The sequence below is a fragment of the Oncorhynchus gorbuscha genome, unplaced genomic scaffold (assembly GCF_021184085.1).
Source record: "Oncorhynchus gorbuscha isolate QuinsamMale2020 ecotype Even-year unplaced genomic scaffold, OgorEven_v1.0 Un_scaffold_5252, whole genome shotgun sequence".
Classification (NCBI taxonomy): domain Eukaryota; kingdom Metazoa; phylum Chordata; class Actinopteri; order Salmoniformes; family Salmonidae; genus Oncorhynchus; species Oncorhynchus gorbuscha.
The window spans coordinates 7,660-27,582 of record NW_025749099.1 but is presented as its reverse complement, the minus strand read 5'-3'; the positions used below and the strand labels follow the sequence as shown (position 1 = coordinate 27,582).

The 19,923-nt window shown below is 46.9% G+C and overlaps 5 non-coding genes across 5 annotated transcripts; all 5 read right to left on the bottom strand.

Annotated features, from left to right (window-relative positions):
* Positions 1-6,561: 6,561 nt before the first annotated feature.
* Positions 6,562-6,633, bottom strand: trnae-cuc. Its single transcript has one exon. It is a non-coding gene; the product is annotated as a tRNA-Glu (tRNA).
* A 2,111-nt stretch (positions 6,634-8,744) lies between these two features.
* Positions 8,745-8,816, bottom strand: trnae-cuc. Its single transcript has one exon. It is a non-coding gene; the product is annotated as a tRNA-Glu (tRNA).
* A 1,194-nt stretch (positions 8,817-10,010) lies between these two features.
* On the bottom strand, positions 10,011-10,082 carry trnae-cuc. The gene has a single exon. It is a non-coding gene; the product is annotated as a tRNA-Glu (tRNA).
* A 1,508-nt stretch (positions 10,083-11,590) lies between these two features.
* trnae-cuc lies at positions 11,591-11,662 on the bottom strand. Its single transcript has one exon. It is a non-coding gene; the product is annotated as a tRNA-Glu (tRNA).
* A 2,589-nt stretch (positions 11,663-14,251) lies between these two features.
* On the bottom strand, positions 14,252-14,323 carry trnae-cuc. Its single transcript has one exon. It is a non-coding gene; the product is annotated as a tRNA-Glu (tRNA).
* Positions 14,324-19,923: the final 5,600 nt, after the last annotated feature.

Here is a 19,923-nt window from a genome sequence, read left to right as displayed (position 1 = left end):
TAGGCCACCAGGGAAGGGTACTACAGTGCAAATCGGTTCCCAGTGTGAGCTGGTACATATGTGCGATAACCTTCTATATTCATTGTGACAGGTTACACAAGTAAACATGTAGCAAAAGATTAGTTCCCTGAACGGGAAATAGAACCCGGACGCGGCGGTGAGAGCGCCGAATCCTAACCACTAGACCACCAGGGAAGGGTACTACAGTGCAAATCGGTTCCCAGTGTGAGCTGGTACATATGTGCGATAACCTTTTATATTCATTGTGACAGGTTGCACACGTAAACATGTAGCAAAAGAGCAGTTCACTGACCGGGAATCGAATCCTAACCACTAGACCACCAGGGAAGGGTACTACAGTGCAATTCGTTTCCCAGTTTGAAATGGTACATATAGTTGAAGTCGTAAGTTTCCATCCACTTAGGCTGGAGTCATTAAAACCTGTTTGTCAACCCCTCCACACATTTTTTGCTAACAAACGATAGTTTTGGCAGTCGGTTAGGACATCTGCTTTGTGCATATCACAAGTAATTTTTCCAACAATTGTTTACAGAGGGATTATTTCACTTATAATTCACTGTATCACAAATTCAGTGGGCCAGAAGTTTACATACACAAAGTTGGCTGTGCCTTTAAACAGTTTGTAAAATTCCCGAAAATGATGTCATGGCTTTAGAAGCTTCTGATAGGCTAATTGACATCCTTTGAGTCAATTGGAGGTGTACCTGTAGATGTATTTCAAGGCCTACCTTCAAACTCAGTGCCTCTTTGCTTGACTCCATGGGAAAAGCAAAGGAAATCAGGCAAGACCTCAGAAAAAAAATGTAGACCTCCACAAGTCTGGTTCCTCCTTGGGAGCAATTTCCAAACGCCTGAAGGTACCTCGCTCATCTGTAGAAACAATAGTACGCAAGTATAAACACCATGGTATGAGGCAGGCGTCATACCGCTCAGGAAGGAGACGCGTTCTCTCTCCTAGAGATGAACGTACTTTGGGTCGAAAAGTGCAAATCCATCCCAGAACAAAAGCAAAGGACCTTGTGAAGATGCTGGAGGAAACAGGTACAAAATGGTCTATATCCACAGGCAAACGAGTCCTATATCGACATACCCCGAGAGGCCGCTCAGCAAGGAAGAAGCTACTGCTCCAAAACCGCCATAAAAAAGCCATACTACAGTTTGGGGACAAAGATCCTAGTTTTTGGAGAAATGTCCTCTGGTCTGATGAAACAAAATCGAACTGTTTGGCCATAATGACCATTGTTATGTTTGAGGGAAAAGGGGAGGCTTTCAAGCCGAAGAACACCATCATGTTGTGGGGGTGCTTTGCTGCAGGAGGGTATGGTGCACCACTAGAACACCTGGGAAGGACACTGCAGGGCAAATCGGTTTGCAATTTGAAGTGGTACATATGTGCGACAACCTACTAAATTCATAGTGACAGGTTGCACAAGTAAACAAGGAGCATAGACTATTTCCCTAACCGGGAATCGAACCCAAGCCACGGCGGTGAGAGCACCGAATCCTAACCACTAGACCACCCGGGAAGGATAATAAAGTGAAAATTGGTTCTCAGTGTGAGCAGGTACATATGTGTGATAACCTTCTATATTCATTATGACAGGTTGTACAAGTAAACATGTAGCAATAGAGTAGCTCCCTGACCGGGAATCGAACCCGGGCCGCGGCGGTGAGAGCGCCGAATCCTAACCACTAGACACCCAGGGAAGGGTACTACAGTGCAAATCGGTTCCAAGTGTGAGCTGGTACATATGTGTGATAACCTTCTATATTCATTGTGACAGGTTGTACAAGTAAACATGTAGCAATAGAGTAGTTCCCTGACCGGGAATCGAACCCGGCCGCGGGCGGTGAGAGCACCGAATCCTAACCACTAGACCACCAGGGAAGGGTACTACAGTGCAAATCGGTTCCAAGTGTGAGCTGGTACATATGTGCGATAACCTATATTCATTGTGACAGGTTGTACAAGTAAACATGTAGCAAAAGAGTAGTAGACCACTAGGGAAGGGTACTACAGTGCAAATCAGAGTCGAACCCGGGCTGCGGCGGTGAGAGCGCAGAATCCTAAACACTAGACCACCAGGGAAGGGTACTACAGTGCAAATCAGAGTCGAACTGAGAGTCAAACCACCAGGGAAGGGTACTACAGTGGAAATCAGGAGTCTAACCCGGGCCGCGGCGGTGAGAGCGCCGAATCCTAACCACTAGACCACCAGGGAAGGGTACTTCAGTGAAATTCGTTTCCCAGTTTGAAATGGTACATATAGTTGAAGTCGTAAGTTTCCATCCACTTAGGCTGGAGTCATTAAAACCTGTTTGTCAACCCCCCCCACATTTCTTGCTAACAAACAATAGTTTTGGCAGTCGGTTAGGACATCTACTTTGTGCATGACACAAGTCATTTTTCCAACAATTGTTTACAGAGGGATTATTTCACTTATAATTCACTGTATCACAAATTCAGTGGGCCAGAAGTTTACATACACAAAGTTGGCTGTGCCTTTAAACAGTTTGTAAAATTCCGAAAATGATGTCTTGGCTTTAGAAGCTTGTGATAGGCTAATTGACATCCTTTTGAGTCAATTGAGGTGTACCTGTAGATGTATTTCAAGGCCTACCTTCAAACTCAGTGCCTCTTTGCTTGACTCCATGGGAAAAGCAAAGGAAATCAGGCAAAACCTCAGAAAAAAATGTAGACCTCCACAAGTCTGGTTCCTCCTTGGGAGCAATTTCCAAACGCCTGAAGGTACCTCGCTCATCTGGACAGCGGAGTCAATCACCACCTTCCGGAGACACCTGAAACCCCATCTCTTTAAGGAATACCTAGGACAGGATAAGTAATCCTTCTCACCCCCCTAAAAGATTTAGATGCACTATTGTAAAGTGGCTGTTCCACTGGATGTCATAAGGTGAATGCACCAATTTGTAAGTCGCTCTGGATAAGAGCGTCTGCTAAATGACTTAAATGTAAATGTAAATGTATCTGTAGAAACAATAGTACGCAAGTATAAACACCATGGGACCAGGCAGGCGTCATACCGCTCAGGAAGGAGACGCGTTCTCTCTCCTAGAGATGAACGTACTTTGGGTCGAAAAGTGCAAATCCATCCCAGAACAACAGCAAAGGACCTTGTGAAGATGCTGGAGGAAACAGGTACAAAATGGTCTATATCCACAGGCAAACGAGTCCTATATCGACATACCCCGAGAGGCCGCTCAGCAAGGAAGAAGCTACTGCTCCAAAACCGCCATAAAAAAGCCATACTACAGTTTGGGGACAAAGATCCTAGTTTTTGGAGAAATGTCCTCTGGTCTGATGAAACAAAAATCAAACTGTTTGGCCATAATGACCATTGTTATGTTCGGAGGGAAAAGGGGGAGGCTTTCAAGCCGAAGAACACCATCATGTTGTGGGGGTGCTTTGCTGCAGGAGGGTCTGGTGCACCACTAGAACACCTGGGAAGGACACTGCAGTGCAAATCGGTTCCCAGTGTGAGCTGGTACATATGTGCGATAACCTTCTATATTCATTGTGACAGGTTGCGCAAGTAAACATGTAGCAAAAGAGAGTAGTTCCCTGACCAGGAATCAAACCCGGGACACGGCGGTGAGAGCGCCAAATCCTAACCACTAGACCACCAGGGAAGGGTACTACAGTGTAATTCGTTTCCCAGTTTGAAATGGTACATATAGTTGAAGTCGTAAGTTTCCATCCACTTAGGCTGGAGTCATTAAAACCTGTTTGTCAACCCCTCCACACATTTCTTGCTAACAAACGATAGTTTTGGCAGTCGGTTAGGACATCTACTTTGTGCATGACACAAGTAATATATCCAACAATTGTTTACAGAGGGATTATTTCACTTATAATTCACTGTATCACAAATTCAGTGGGCCAGAAGTTTACATACACTAAGTTGGCTGTGCCTTTAAACAGTTTGTAAAATTCCCGAAAATGATGTCATGGCTTTAGAAGTTTCTGATAGGCTAATTGACATCCTTTGAGTCAATTGGAGGTGTACCTGTAGATGTATTTCAAGGCCTACCTTCAAACTCAGTGCCTCTTTGCTTGACTCCATGGGAAAAGCAAAGGAAATCAGGCAAGACCTCAGAAAAAAATGTAGACCTCCACAAGTCTGGTTTCTCCTTGGGAGCAATTTCCAAACGCCTGAAGGTACCTCGCTCATCTGGACAGCGGAGTCAATCACCACCTTCCGGAGACACCTGAAACCCCATCTCTTTAAGGAATACCTAGGACAGGATAAGTAATCCTTCTCACCCCCCCCTAAAAGATTTAGATGCACTATTGTAAAGTGGCTGTTCCACTGGATGTCATAAGGTGAATGCACCAATTTGTAAGTCGCTCTGGATAAGAGCGTCTGCTAAATGACTTAAATGTAAATGTAAATGTATCTGTAGAAACAATAGTACGCAAGTATAAACACCATGGGACCAGGCAGGCGTCATACCGCTCAGGAAGGAGACGCGTTCTCTCTCCTAGAGATGAACGTACTTTGGGTCGAAAAGTGCAAATCCATCCCAGAACAACAGCAAAGGACCTTGTGAAGATGCTGGAGGAAACAGGTACAAAATGGTCTATATCCACAGGCAAACGAGTCCTATATCGACATACCCCGAGAGGCCGCTCAGCAAGGAAGAAGCTACTGCTCCAAAACCGCCATAAAAAAGCCATACTACAGTTTGGGGACAAAGATCCTAGTTTTTGGAGAAATGTCCTCTGGTCTGATGAAACAAAAAATCAAACTGTTTGGCCATAATGACCATTGTTATGTTCGGAGGGAAAAGGGGGAGGCTTTCAAGCCGAAGAACACCATCATGTTGTGGGGGTGCTTTGCTGCAGGAGGGTCTGGTGCACCACTAGAACACCTGGGAAGGACACTGCAGTGCAAATCGGTTCCCAGTGTGAGCTGGTACATATGTGCGATAACCTTCTATATTCATTGTGACAGGTTGCGCAAGTAAACATGTAGCAAAAGAGCAGTTCCCTGAATGGGAATCGAACCCGGGACGCAGCGGTGAGAGCGCTGAATCCTAACCACTAGAGCACCAGGGAAGGGTACTACAGTGCAAATCGGTTCCAAGTGTGAGCTGGTACATATGTGCGATAACCTTCTATATTCAGTGTGACAGGTTGTACAAGTAAACATGTAGCAAAAGAGTAGTTCCCTGACAGGGAATCGAACCCAGGCAGCAGCTGTGAGAGTGCCGAATCCTAAGCACTAGACCACCAGGGAAGGGTACAACATTTCAAATCGGTTCCCAGTGTGAGCTGGTACATATGTGCGATAACCTTCTATATTCATTGTGACAGGTTGCACACGTAAACATGTAGCAAAAGAGCAGTTCCCTGACCGGGAATCGAATCCTAACCACTAGACCACCAGGGAAGGGTACTACAGTGCAATTCGTTTCCCAGTTTGAAATGGTACATATAGTTGAAGTCGTAAGTTTACATCCACTTAGGCTGGAGTCATTAAAACCTGTTTGTCAACCCCTCCACACATTTCTTGCTAACAAAAGATAGTATTGGCAGTCGGTTAGGACATCTACTTTGTGCATGACACAAGTCATTTTTCCAACAATTGTTTACAGAGGGATTATTTCACTTATAATTCACTGTATCACAAATTCAGTGGGCCAGAAGTTTACATACACTAAGTTGGCTGTGCCTTTAATCAGTTTGTAAAATTCCCGAAAATTATGTCATGGCTTTAGAAGCTTCTGATAGGCTAATTGACATCCTTTGAGTCAATTGGAGGTGTACCTGTAGATGTATTCCAAGACCTACATTCAAACTCAGTGCCTCTTTGCTTGACTCCATGGGAAAAGCAAAGGAAATCAGCCAAGACCTCAGAAACAAAATGTAGACCTCCACAAGTCTGGTTCCTCCTTGGGAGCAATTTCCAAACGCCTGAAGGTACCTCGCTCATCTGTAGAAACAATTGTACGCAAGTATAAACACCATGGGACCACGCAGGCGTCATACCGCTCAGGAAGGAGACGCGTTCTCTCTCCTAGAGATGAACGTACTTTGGGTCGAAAAGTGCAAATCCATCCCAGAACAACAGCAAAGGACCTTGTGAAGATGCTGGAGGAAACAGGTACAAAATGGTCTATATCTACAGGCAAACGAGTCCTATATCGACATACCCCGAGAGGCCGCTCTGCAAGGAAGAAGCTACAGCTCCAAAACCGCCATAAAAAAGCCATACTACAGTTTGGGGACAAAGATCCTAGTTTTTGGAGAAATGTCCTCTGGTCTGATGAAACAAAAATCGAACTGTTTGGCCATAATGACCATTATTATGTTTGGAGGGAAAAGGGGAGGATTTCAAGCTGAAGAACACCATCATGTTGTGGGGTTGCTTTGCTGCAGGAGGGTCTGGTGCACCACTAGAACACCTGGGAAGGACACTGCAGGGCAAATCGGTTTGAAATTTGAAGTGGTACATATGTGCGACAACCTACTAAATTCATAGTGACAGGTTGCACAAATAAACAAGGAGCATAGACTATTTCCCTGACCGGGAATCGAACCCGGGGCACGGCGGTGAGAGCGCCGAATCCTAACCACTAGACCACCAGGGAAGGATAATACAGTGCAAATTGGTTCTCAGTGTGAGCTGGTACATATGTGCGATAACCTTCTATATTCATTGTGACAGGTTGTACAAGTAAAGATGTAGCAAAGAGTAGTTCCCTGACCGGGAATCGAAACCGGGCCGCGGCGGTGAGAGCGCCGAATCCTAACCACTAGACAACCAGGGAAGGGTACGACAGTGCAAATCGGTTCCAAGTGTGAGCTGGTACATATGTGTGATAACCTATATTCATTGTGACAGGTTGTACAAGTAAACATGTAGCAATAGAGTAGTTCCCTGACTGGAAATCGAACCCCGGCCGCAGCGGTGAGAGCGCCGAATCCTAACCACTAGACCACCAGGGAAGGGTACTACAGTGCAATTCGTTTCCCAGTTTGAAATGGTACATATAGTTGAAGTCGTAAGTTTCCATCCACTTAGGCTGGAGTCATTAAAACCTGTTTGTCAACCCCTCCCCACATTTCTTGCTAACAAACGATCGTTTTGGCAGACGGTTAGGACATCTACTTTGTGCATGACACAAGTCATTTTTCCAACAATTGTTTACATTGGGATTATTTCACTTATAATTCACTGTATCACAAATTCAGTGGGCCAGAAGTTTACATACAATGAGTTGGCTGTGCCTTTAAACAGTTTGTAAAATTCCCGAAAATTATGTCATGGCTTTAGAAGCTTCTGATAGGCTAATTGACATCCTTTGAGTCAATTGAGGTGTACCTGTAGATGTATTCCAAGACCTACATTCAAACTCAGTGCCTCTTTGCTTGACTCCATGGGAAAAGCAAAGGAAATCAGCCAAGACCTCAGAAAAAATGTAGACCTCCACAAGTCTGGTTCCTCCTTGGGAGCAATTTCCAAACGCCTGAAGGTACCTCGCTCATCTGTAGAAACAATAGTACGCAAGTATAAACACCATGGTATGGCGCAGGCGTCATACCGCTCAGGAAGGAGACGCGTTCTCTCTCCTAGAGATGAACGTACTTTGGGTCGAAAAGTGCAAATCCATCCCAGAACAACAGCAAAGGACCTTGTGAAGATGCTGGAGGAAACAGGTACAAAATGGTCTATATCCACAGGCAAACGAGTCCTATATCGACATACCTCGAGAGCCCGCTCAGAACACCATCATGTTGTGGGGGTGCTTTGCTGCAGGAGGGTCTGGTGCACCACTAGAACACCTGGGAAGGACACTGCAGTGCAAATCGGTTCCCAGTGTGAGATGGTACATATGTGCGATAACCTTCTATATTCATTGTGACAGGTTGCACAAGTAAACATGTAGCAAAAGCATAGTTCCCTGAACGGGAATAGAACCAAGGTCTCGGCGGTTAGAGCACCGAATCCTAACCACTAGACCACCAGGGAAGGGTACTACAGTGCAAATCGGTTCCCAGTGTGAGCTGGTACATATGTGCGATAACCTTCTATATTCATTGTGACAGGTTGCACACGTAAACATGTAGCAAAAGAGCAGTTCACTGACCGGGAATCGAATCCTAACCACTAGACCACCAGGGAAGGATACTACAGTGCAATTCGTTTCCCAGTTTGAAATGGTACATATAGTTGAAGTCATAAGTTTCCATCCACTTAGGCTGGAGTCATTAAAACTTTGGGTCGAAAAGTGCAAATCCATCCCAGAACAACAGCAAAGGACCTTGTGAAGATGCTGGAGGAAACAGGTACAAAATGGTCTACATCCACAGGCCAACCAGTCCTATATCGACATACCCCGAGAGGCCGCTCAGCAAGGAAGAAGCTACTGCTCCAAAACCGCCATAAAAAGCCATACTACAGTTTGGGGACAAAGATCCTAGTTTTGGAGAAATGTCCTCTGGTCTGATGAAACAAAAATCGAACTGTTTGGCCATAATGACCATTGTTATGTTTGGAGGGAAAAGGGGAGGCTTTCAAGCCGAAGAACACCATCATGTTGTGGGGTGCTTTGCTGCAGGAGAGTCTGGTGCACCACTAGAACACCTGGGAAGGACACTGCAGGGCAAATCGGTTTGCAATTTGAAGTGGTACATATGTGCGACAACCTACTAAATTCATAGTGACAGGTTGCACAAGTAAACAAGGAGCATAAAATATTTCCCTGACCGGGAATCGAACCCGGGCCGCGGCAGTGAGAGTGCCGAATCCTAACCACTAGACCACCAGGGAAGGATAATATAGTGCAAATTGGTTCTCAGTGTGAGCTGGTACATATGTGCGATAACCTTCTATATTCATTGTGACAGGTTGTACAAGTAAAGATGTAGCAAAAGAGTAGTTCCCTGACCGGGAATCTAACCCGGGCCGCGGCGGTGAGAGAGCCAAATCCTAACCACTAGACCACCAGGGAAGGGTACTACAGTGCAATTCGTTTCCCAGTTTGAAATGGTACATATAGTTGAAGTCGTAAGTTTCCATCCACTTAGGCTGGAGTCATTAAAACCTGTTTGTCAACCCCTCCACACATTTTTTGCTAACAAACGATAGTTTTGGCAGTCGGTTAGGACATCTGCTTTGTGCATGACACAAGTAATTTTTCCAACAATTGTTTACAGAGGGATTATTTCACTTATAATTCACTGTATCACAAATTCAGTGGGCCAGAAGTTTACATACACTAAGTTGGCTGTGCCTTTAAACAGTTTGTAAAATTCCCGAAAATGATGTCATGGCTTTAGAAGCTTCTGATAGGCTAATTGACATCCTTTGAGTCAATTGGAGGTGTACCTGTAGATGTATTTCAAGGCCTACCTTCTAACTCAGTGCCTCTTTGCTTGACTCCATGGGAAAAGCAAAGGAAATCAGGGAAGACCTCAGAAAAAAAATGTAGACCTCCACAAGTCTGGTTCCTCCTTGGGAGCAATTTCCAAACGCCTGAAGGTACCTCGCTCATCTGTAGAAACAATAGTACGCAAGTATAAACACCATGGTATGACGCAGGCGTCATACCGCTCAGGAAGGAGACGCTTTCTCTCTCCTAGAGATGAACGTACTTTGGGTCGAAAAGTGCAAATCCATCCCTGAACAACAGCAAAGGACCTTGTGAAGATGCTGGAGGAAACAGGTACAAAATGGTCTATATCCACAGGCAAACGAGTCCTATATCGACATACCCCGAGAGGCCGCTCAGCAAGGAAGAAGCTACTGCTCCAAAACCGCCATAAAAAAGCTATACTACAGTTTGGGGACAAAGATCCTAGTTTTTGCAATAACCTAGTTTTTGCGCCGAATCCTAACCACTAGACCACCAGGAAAGGGTACTACAGTGCAAATCGGTTCCCAGTGTGAGCTGGTACATATGTGCGATAACCTTCTATATTCATTGTGACAGGTTGCACAAGTAAACATGTAGCAAAAGAGTAGTTCCCTGACCGGGGATCGAACCCGGGCCGCGGCGGTGAGAGCGCCGAATCCTAACCACTAGACCACCAGGGAAGGGTACTACAGTGCAAATCGGTTCCAAGTGTGAGCTGGTACATATGTGCGATAACCTTCTATATTCATTGTGACAGGTTGTACAAGTAAACATGTAGCAATAGAGTAGTTCCCTGACCGGGAATCGAACCCGGGCCGCAGCGGTGAGAGCGCCGAATCCTAACCACTAGACCACCAGGGAAGGGTACGACAGTGCAAATCGGTTCCAAGTGTGAGCTGGTACATATGTGCGATAACCTTCTGTATTCATTGTGACAGGTTGTACAAGTAAACATGTAGCAAAAGAGTAGTTCCCTGACCAGGAATCAAACCCGGGACGCTGCGGTGAGAGCGCCGAATCCTAACCACTAGACCACCAGGGAAGGGTACTACAGTGCAAATCAGGAGTCGAACTGGGAGTCGAACAACCAGGAAAGGGTACTACAGTGGAAATCGGGAGTCGAACCTGGGCCGCGGCGGTGAGAGCGCCGAATCCTAACCACTAGACCACCAGGGAAGGGTACTACAGTGCAATTCGTTTCCCAGTTTGAAATGGTACATATAGTTGAAGTCGTAAGTTTCCATCCACTTAGGCTTGAGTCATTAAAACCTGTTTGTCAACCCCTCCACACATTTCTTGCTAACAAACGATAGTTTTGGCAGTCGGTTAGGACATCTACTTTGTGCATGACACAAGTAATTTTTCCAACAATTGTTTACAGAGGGATTATTTCACTTATAATTCACTGTATCACAAATTCAGTGGGCCAGAAGTTTACATACACAAAGTTGGCTGTGCCTTTAAACAGTTTGTAAAATTCCCGAAAATGATGTCATGGCTTTAGAAGCTTCTGATAGGCTTATTGACATCCTTTGAGTCAATTGGAGGTGTAACTGTAGATGTATTTCAAGGCCTACCTTCAAACTCAGTGCCTCTTTGCTTGACTCCATGGGAAAAGCAAAGGAAATCAGGGAAGACCTCAGAAAAAAAATGTAGACCTCCACAAGTCTGGTTCCTCCTTGGGAGCAATTTCCAAACGCCTGAAGGTACCTCGCTCATCTGTAGAAACAATAGTACGCAAGTATAAACACCATGGTATGACGCAGGCGTCATACCGCTCAGGAAGGAGACGCTTTCTCTCTCCTAGAGATGAACGTACTTTGGGTCGAAAAGTGCAAATCCATCCCTGAACAACAGCAAAGGACCTTGTGAAGATGCTGGAGGAAACAGGTACAAAATGGTCTATATCCACAGGCAAACGAGTCCTATATCGACATACCCCGAGAGGCCGCTCAGCAAGGAAGAAGCTACTGCTCCAAAACCGCCATAAAAAGCTATACTACAGTTTGGGGACAAAGATCCTAGTTTTTGCAATAACCTAGTTTTTGCGCCGAATCCTAACCACTAGACCACCAGGGAAGGGTACTACAGTGCAAATCGGTTCCCAGTGTGAGCTGGTACATATGTGCGATAACCTTCTATATTCATTGTGACAGGTTGCACAAGTAAACATGTAGCAAAAGAGTAGTTCCCTGACCGGGGATCGAACCCGGGCCGCGGCGGTGAGAGCGCCGAATCCTAACCACTAGACCACCAGGGAAGGGTACTACAGTGCAAATCGGTTCCAAGTGTGAGCTGGTACATATGTGCGATAACCTTGTATATTCATTGTGACAGGTTGTACAAGTAAACATGTAGCAATAGAGTAGTTCCCTGACCGGGAATCGAACCCGGGCCGCAACGGTGAAAGCGCCGAATCCTAACCACTAGACCACCAGGGAAGGGTACGACAGTGCAAATCGGTTCCAAGTGTGAGCTGGTACATATGTGCGATAACCTTCTGTATTCATTGTGACAGGTTGTACAAGTAAACATGTAGCAAAAGAGTAGTTCCCTGACCAGGAATCAAACCCGGGACGCTGCGGTGAGAGCGCCGAATCCTAACCACTAGACCACCAGGGAAGGGTACTACAGTGCAAATCAGGAGTCGAACTGGGAGTCGAACAACCAGGAAAGGGTACTACAGTGGAAATCGGGAGTCGAACCTGGGCCGCGGCGGTGAGAGCGCCGAATCCTAACCACTAGACCACCAGGGAAGGGTACTACAGTGCAATTCGTTTCCCAGTTTGAAATGGTACATATAGTTGAAGTCGTAAGTTTCCATCCACTTAGGCTTGAGTCATTAAAACCTGTTTGTCAACCCCTCCACACATTTCTTGCTAACAAACGATAGTTTTGGCAGTCGGTTAGGACATCTACTTTGTGCATGACACAAGTAATTTTTCCAACAATTGTTTACAGAGGGATTATTTCACTTATAATTCACTGTATCACAAATTCAGTGGGCCAGAAGTTTACATACACAAAGTTGGCTGTGCCTTTAAACAGTTTGTAAAATTCCCGAAAATGATGTCATGGCTTTAGAAGCTTCTGATAGGCTTATTGACATCCTTTGAGTCAATTGGAGGTGTAACTGTAGATGTATTTCAAGGTCTACCTTCAAACTCAGTGCCTCTTTGCTTGACTCCATGGGAAAAGCATAGGAAATCAGCCAAGACCTCAGAAAAAATGTAGACCTCCACAAGTCTGGTTCCTCCTTGGGAGCAATTTCCAAACGCCTGAAGGTACCTAGCTCATCTGTAGAAACAATAGTACGCAAGTATAAACACCATGGGACCACGCAGGCGTCATACCGCTCAGGAAGGAGACGCGTTCTCTCTCCTAGAGATGAACGTACTTTGGGTCGAAAAGTGCAAATCCATCCCAGAACAACAGCAAAGGACCTTGTGAAGATGCTGGAGGAAACAGGTACAAAATGGTCTATATCCACAGGCAAACGAGTCCTATATCGACATACCCCGAGAGGCCGCTCAGCAAGGAAGAAGCTACTGCTCCAAAACCGCCATAAAAAAGCCATACTACAGTTTGGGGACAAAGATCCTAGTTTTTGGAGAAATGTCCTCTGGTCTGATGAAACAAAAATCGAAAAAAATGTAGACCTCCACAAGTCTGGTTCCTCCTTGGGAGCAATTTCCAAACGCCTGAAGGTACTTCGCTCATCTGTAGAAACAATAGTACGCAAGTATAAACAGCATGGTATGACGCAGGCGTCATACCGCTCAGGAAGGAGACGCGTTCTCTCTCCTAGAGATGAACGTACTTTGGGTCGAAAAGTGCAAATCCATCCCAGAACAACAGCAAAGGACCTTGTGAAGATGCTGGAGGAAAAAGGTACAAAATGGTCTATATCCACAGGCAAACAAGTCCTATATCGACATACCCCGAGAGGTCGCTCAGCAAGGAAAAAGCTACTGCTCCAAAACCACCATAAAAAAGCCATACTACAGTTTGGGGACAAAGATCCTAGTTTTTGGAGAAATGTCCTCTGGTCTGATGAAACAAAAATCGAACTGTTTGGCCATAATGACCATTGTTATGTTTGGAGGGAAAAGGGGGAGGCTTTCAAGCCGAAGAACACCATCATGTTGTGGGGGTGCTTTGCTGCAGGAGGGTCTGGTGCACCACTAGAACACCTGGGAAGGACACTGCAGGGCAAATCGGTTTGCAATTTGAAGTGGTACATATGTGCGACAACGTACTAAATTCATAGTGACAGGTTGCACAAGTAAACAAGGAGCATAGACTATTTCCCTGACGGGGAATCGAACCTGGGCCGCGACGGTGAGAGCGCCGAATCCTAAACATTAGATCACCAGGGAAGGATAATACAGTGCAAATCGGTTCTCGGTGTGAGCTGGTACATATGTGCGATAACCTTCTATATTCATTGTGACAGGTTGTACAAGTAAACATGTAGCAAAAGATTAGTTCTCTGACCGGGAATCGAACCCGGGCCGCGGCAGTGAGAGCGCCGAATCCTAACACTAGACCACCAGGGAAGGGTACAACAGTGCAAATTGGTTCCCAGTGTGAGCTGGTACATATGTGCGATAACCTTCTATATTCATTGTGACAGGTTGCACACGTAAACATGTAGCAAAAGAGCAGATCCCTGACCGGGAATCGAACCCGGGCCGCGGCGGTGAGAGCGCCGAATCCTAACCACTAGACCACCAGGGAAGGGTACAACAGTGCAAATCGGTTCCAAGTGTGAGCTGGTACATATGTGCGATAACCTTCTATATTCATTGTGACAGGTTGCACAAGTAAACATGTAGCAAAAGAGTAGTTCCCTGACCGGGAATCGAACCCGGGCCGCGGCGGTGAGAGCGCCGAATCCTAACCACTAGACCACCAGGGAAGGGTACAACAGTGCAAATCGGTTCCAAGTGTGAGCTGGTACATATGTGCGATAACCTATATTCATTGTGACAGGTTGTACAAGTAAACATGTAGCAAAAGAGTAGTTCCCTGACCAGGAATCAAACCCGGGACGGGGCAGTGAGAGCGCCGAATCCTAACCACTAGACCACCAGGGAAGGGTACTACAGTGCAATTCGTTTCCCAGTTTGAAATGGTACATATAGTTGAAGTCGTAAGTTTCCATCCACTTTGGCTGGAGTCATTAAAACCTGTTTGTCAACCCCTCCCCACATTTCTTGCTAACAAACGATAGTTTTGGCAGTCGGTTAGGACATCTACTTTGTGCATGACACAAGTCATTTTTCCAACAATTGTTTACAGAGGGATTATTTCACTTATAATTCACTGTATCACAAATTCAGTGGGCCAGAAGTTGACATACAATAAGTTGGCTGTGCCTTTAAACAGTTTGTAAAATTCCCGAAAATGATGTCATGGCTTTAGAAGCTTCTGATAGGCTAATTGACATCCTTTGAGTCAATTGGAGGTGTACCTGTAGATGTATTTCAAGGCCTACCTTCAAACTCAGTGCCTCTTTGCTTGACTCCATGGGGAAAGCAAAGGAAATCAGGCAAGACCTCAGAAAAAAAATGTAGACCTCCACAAGTCTGGTTCCTCCTTGGGAGCAATTTCCAAACGCCTGAAGGTACCTCGCTCATCTGTAGAAACAATAGTACGCAAGTATAAACACCATGGTATGAGGCAGGCGTCATACCGCTCAGGAAGGAGACGCGGTCTCTCTCCTAGAGATGAACGTACTTTGGGTCGAAAAGTGCAAATCCATCCCAGAACAACAGCAAAGGACCTTGTGAAGATGCTGGAGGAAACAGGTACAAAATGGTCTATATCCACAGGCAAACAAGTCCTATATCGACATACCCCGAGAGGCCGCTCAGCAAGGAAGAAGCTACTGCTCCAAAACCGCCATAAAAAAGCCATACTACAGTTTGGGGACAAAGATCCTAGTTTTTGGAGAAATGTCCTCTGGTCTGATGAAACAAAAATCGAACTGTTTGGCCATAATGACCATTGTTATGTTTGGAGGGAAAAGGGGGGAGGATTTCAAGCCGAAGAACACCATCATGTTGTGGGGTTGCTTTGCTGCAGGAGGGTCTGGTGCACCACTAGAACACCTGGGAAGGACACTGCAGGGCAAATCGGTTTGCAATTTGAAGTGGTACATATGTGCGACAACCTACTAAATTCATAGTGACAGGTTGTACAAGTAAACATGTAGCAAAAGAGTGGTTCTCTGACCGGGAATCGAACCTGGGCCGCGGCGGTGAGAGCGCCGAATCCAAACCACTAGACCACCAGGGAAGGGTACTACTGTGCAATTACATTTACATTACATTTAAGTCATTTAGCAGACGCTCTTATCCAGAGCGACTTACAAATTGGTGCATTCACCTTATGACATCCAGTGGGACAGTCACTTAACAATAGTGCATCTAAAACTTAGGGGGGGTGGGGTGAGAGGGATTACTTAACCTATCCTAGGTATTCCTTAAAGAGGTGGGGTTTCAGGTGTCTCCGGAAGGTGGTGATTGACTCCGCTGTCCTGGCGTCGTGAGGGAGTTTGTTCCACCATTGGGGGGGCCAGGGCAGCGAACAGTTTTGACTGGGCTGAGCGGGAGCTGTACTTCCTCAGTGGTAGGGAGGCGAGCAGGCCAGAGGTGGATGAACGCAGTGCCCTTGTTTGGGTGTAGGGCCTGATCAGAGCCTGGAGGTACTGAGGGTGCCGTTCCCCTCACAGCTCCGTAGGCAAGCACCATGGTCTTGTAGCGGATGCGAGCTTCAACTGGAAGCCAGTGGAGAGAACGGAGGAGCGGGGTGACGTGAGAGAACTTGGGAAGGTTGAACACCAGACGGGCTGCGGCGTTCTGGATGAGTTGAAGGGGTTTAATGGCACAGGCAGGGAGCCCAGCCAACAGCGAGTTGCAGTAATCCAGAAGGGGAGATGACAAGTGCCTGGATTAGGACCTGCGCCGCTTCCTGTGTGAGGCAGGGTCGTACTCTGCGGATGTTGTAGAGCATGAACCTACAGGAACGGGCCACCGCCTTGATGTTAGTTGAGAACGACAGGGTGTTGTCCAGGATCACGCCAAGGTTCTTGGCGCTCTGGGGGGAGGACACAATGGAGTTGTCAACCGTGATGGCGAGATCATGGAACGGGCAGTCCTTCCCCGGGAGGAAGAGCAGCTCCGTCTTGCCGAGGTTCAGCTTGAGGTGGTGATCCGTCATCCACACTGATATGTCTGCCAGACATGCAGAGATGCGATTCGCCACCTGGTCATCAGAAGGGGGAAAGGAGAAGATTAATTGTGTGTCGTCTGCATAGCAATGATAAGAGAGACCATGTGAGGTTATGACAGAGCCAAGTGACTTGGTGTATAGCGAGAATAGGAGAGGGCCAAGAACAGAGCCCTGGGGGACACCAGTGGTGAGAGCGCGTGGTGAGGAGACAGATTCTCGCCACGCCACCTGGTAGGAGCGACCTGTCAGGTAGGACGCAATCCAAGCGTGGGCCGCGCCGGGAGATGCCCAACTCGGAGAGGGTGGAGAGGAGGATCTGATGGTTCACAGTATCGAAGGCAGCCGATAGATCTAGAAGGATGAGAGCAGAGGAGAGAGAGTTAGCTTTAGCAGTGCGGAGCGCCTCCGTGATACAGAGGAGAGCAGTCTCAGTTGAATGACTAGTCTTGAAACCTGACTGATTAGGATCAAGAAGGTCATTCAGAGAGAGATAGCGGGAGAGCTGGCCAAGGACGGCACGTTCAAGAGTTTTGGAGAGAAAAGAAAGAAGGGATACTGGTCTGTAATTGCTGACATCGGAGGGATCGAGTGTAGGTTTTTTCAGAAGGGTGCAACTCTCGCTCTCTTGAAGACGGAAGGGACGTAGCCAACGGTCAGGGATGAGTTGATGAGCGAGGTGAGGTAAGGGAGAAGGTCTCCGGAAATGGTCTGGAGAAGAGAGGAGGGGATAGGGTCAAGCGGGCAGGTTGTTGGGCGGCCGGCCGTCACAAGACGCGAGATTTCATCTGGAGAGAGAGGAGAAAGAGGTCAGAGCACAGGGTAGGGCAGTGTGAGCAGAACCAGCGGTGTCGTTTGACTTAGCAAACGAGGATCGGATGTCGTCGACCTTCTTTTCAAAATGGTTGACGAAGTCATCTGCAGAGAGGGAGGAGGGGGGAGGGGGCGGAGGATTCAGGAGGGAGGAGAAGGTGGCAAAGAGCTTCCTAGGGTTAGAGGCAGAAGCTTGGAATTTAGCGTGGTAGAAAGTGGCTTTAGCAGCAGAGACAGAGGAGGAAAATGTAGAGAGGAGGGAGTGAAAGGATGCCAGGTCCGCAGGGAGGCGAGTTTTCCTCCATTTCCGCCGGCTGCCCGGAGCCCTGTTCTGTGAGCTCGCAATGAGTCATCGAGCCACGGAGCGGGAGGGGAGGACCGAGCCGACCTGGAGGATAGGGGACATAGAGAGTCAAGGGATGCAGAGAGGGAGGAGAGGAGGGTTGAGGAGGCAGAATCAGGAGATAGGTGGGAGAAGGTTTGAGCGGAGGGAAGAGATGATAGGATGGAAGAGGAGAGAGTAGCGGGGAGAGAGAGCGAAGGTTGGGACGGCGCGATACCATCCGAGTAGGGGCAGTGGGAGGTGTTGGATGAGAGCGAGAGGGAAAAGGATACAAGGCAGTGGTCGGAGACTTGGAGGGGGAGTTGCAATGAGGTTAGTGGAAGAACAGCATCTAGTAAAGATGAGGTCGAGCGTATTGCCTGCCTTGTGAGTAGGGGGAAGGTGAGAGGGTGAGGTCAAAAGAGGAGAGAGTGGAAAGAAGGAGGCAGAGAGGAAAGAGTCAAAGGTAGACGTGGGGAGGTTAAAGTCGCCCAGAACTGTGAGAGGTGAGCCGTCCTCAGGAAAGGAGCTTATCAAGGCATCAAGCTCATTGATGAACTCTCCGAGGAACCTGGAGGGCGATAAATGATAAGGATGTTAAGCTTGAAAGGGCTAGTAACTGTGACAGCATGGAATTCAAAGGAGGCGATAGACAGATGGGTAAGGGGAGAAAGAGAGAATGACCACTTGGGAGAGATGAGGATCCCGGTGCCACCACCCCGCTGACCAGACGCTCTCGGGGTGTGCGAGAACACGTGGGCGGACGAAGAGAGAGCAGCAGGAGTAGCAGTGTTGTCTGTGGTGATCCATGTTTCCGTCAGGGCCAAGAAGTCGAGGGACTGGAGGGAGGCATGGGCTGAGATGAACTCTGCCTTGTTGACCGCAGATTGGCAGTTCCAGAGGCTACCGGAGACCTGGAACTCCACGTGGGTCGTGCGCGCTGGGACCACCAGAGTAGGGTGGCCGCGGCCACGCGGTGAGGAGCGTTTGTATGGTCTGTGCAGAGAGGGAGAACAGGGATAAACCGACACATAGTTGACAGGCTACAGAAGAGGCTACGCTAATGCAAAGGAGATTGGAATGACAAGTGGACTACACGTCTCGAATGTTCAGAAAGTTAAGCTACGTAGCAAGAATCTTATTGACTAAAATGATTAAAATGATACAGTACTGCTGAAGTAGGCCAGCTGGCAGTGGGTGCGTTGTTGACACTACACTAATCAAGTCGTTCCGTTGAGTGTAATAGTTTCTGCAGTGTTGCTATTCGGGGCTAGCAGGCTAGCTAGCAGTGTTGTTTACGTTACGTTGCGTTAAAGAACGACAATAGATGGCTAGCTTAACCTAGAAAATCGCTCTAGACTACACAATTATCTTTGATACAAAAGATTGCTATGTAGCTAGCTAAGTAGCTAGCTACGATCAAACAAATCAAACCGTTGTACTGTAATGAAAATGAAGTGAAAATGTGATACAACCTGAATGCGACCGGGTAGTTGAGTTCTATACAGAAGACGTTGGCTAGCGTTGGCTAGCTGTTGGCTAGCTAGCAGAGTCACCTACGTTAAGGACGACAAATAGCTGGCTAGCTAACCTCGGTAAATTAAGATAATCACTCTAAGACTACACACTCTAAACCTAAACAACACAATTATCTTGGATACGATGATACGATGACAGCAAAGACAGCTATGTAGCTAGCTAACACTAAACTAATCAAGTCGTTCAGTTGAGTGTAACAGTTTCTCCAGTGCAGCTAATCAGTGGACGTTAGCTAGCTGGCTAGTGAAGACTACGTTAGGACGGCGAAATACGATAATTACGCAATTATCTTTGATACAAAGACGGCTATGTAGCTAGCTGAGAAGAAATTGCTAAGATAAGACAAATCAAACCGTTGTGATATAATGAAATATAATGAAAAAGTTATACTACCCGTTGGAGCGACGTGCAGATGCGACCACTCGCTCCAACCGGAACCGGAACCGGTCCCAGTTTGAAATTGTACATATAGTTGAAGTCGTAAGTTTCCATCCACTTAGGCTGGAGTCATTAAAACCTGTTTGTCAACCCCTCCACACATTTCGTGCTAACAAACGATAGTTTTGGGAGTCGGTTAGGACATCTACTTTGTGCATGACACAAGTCATTTT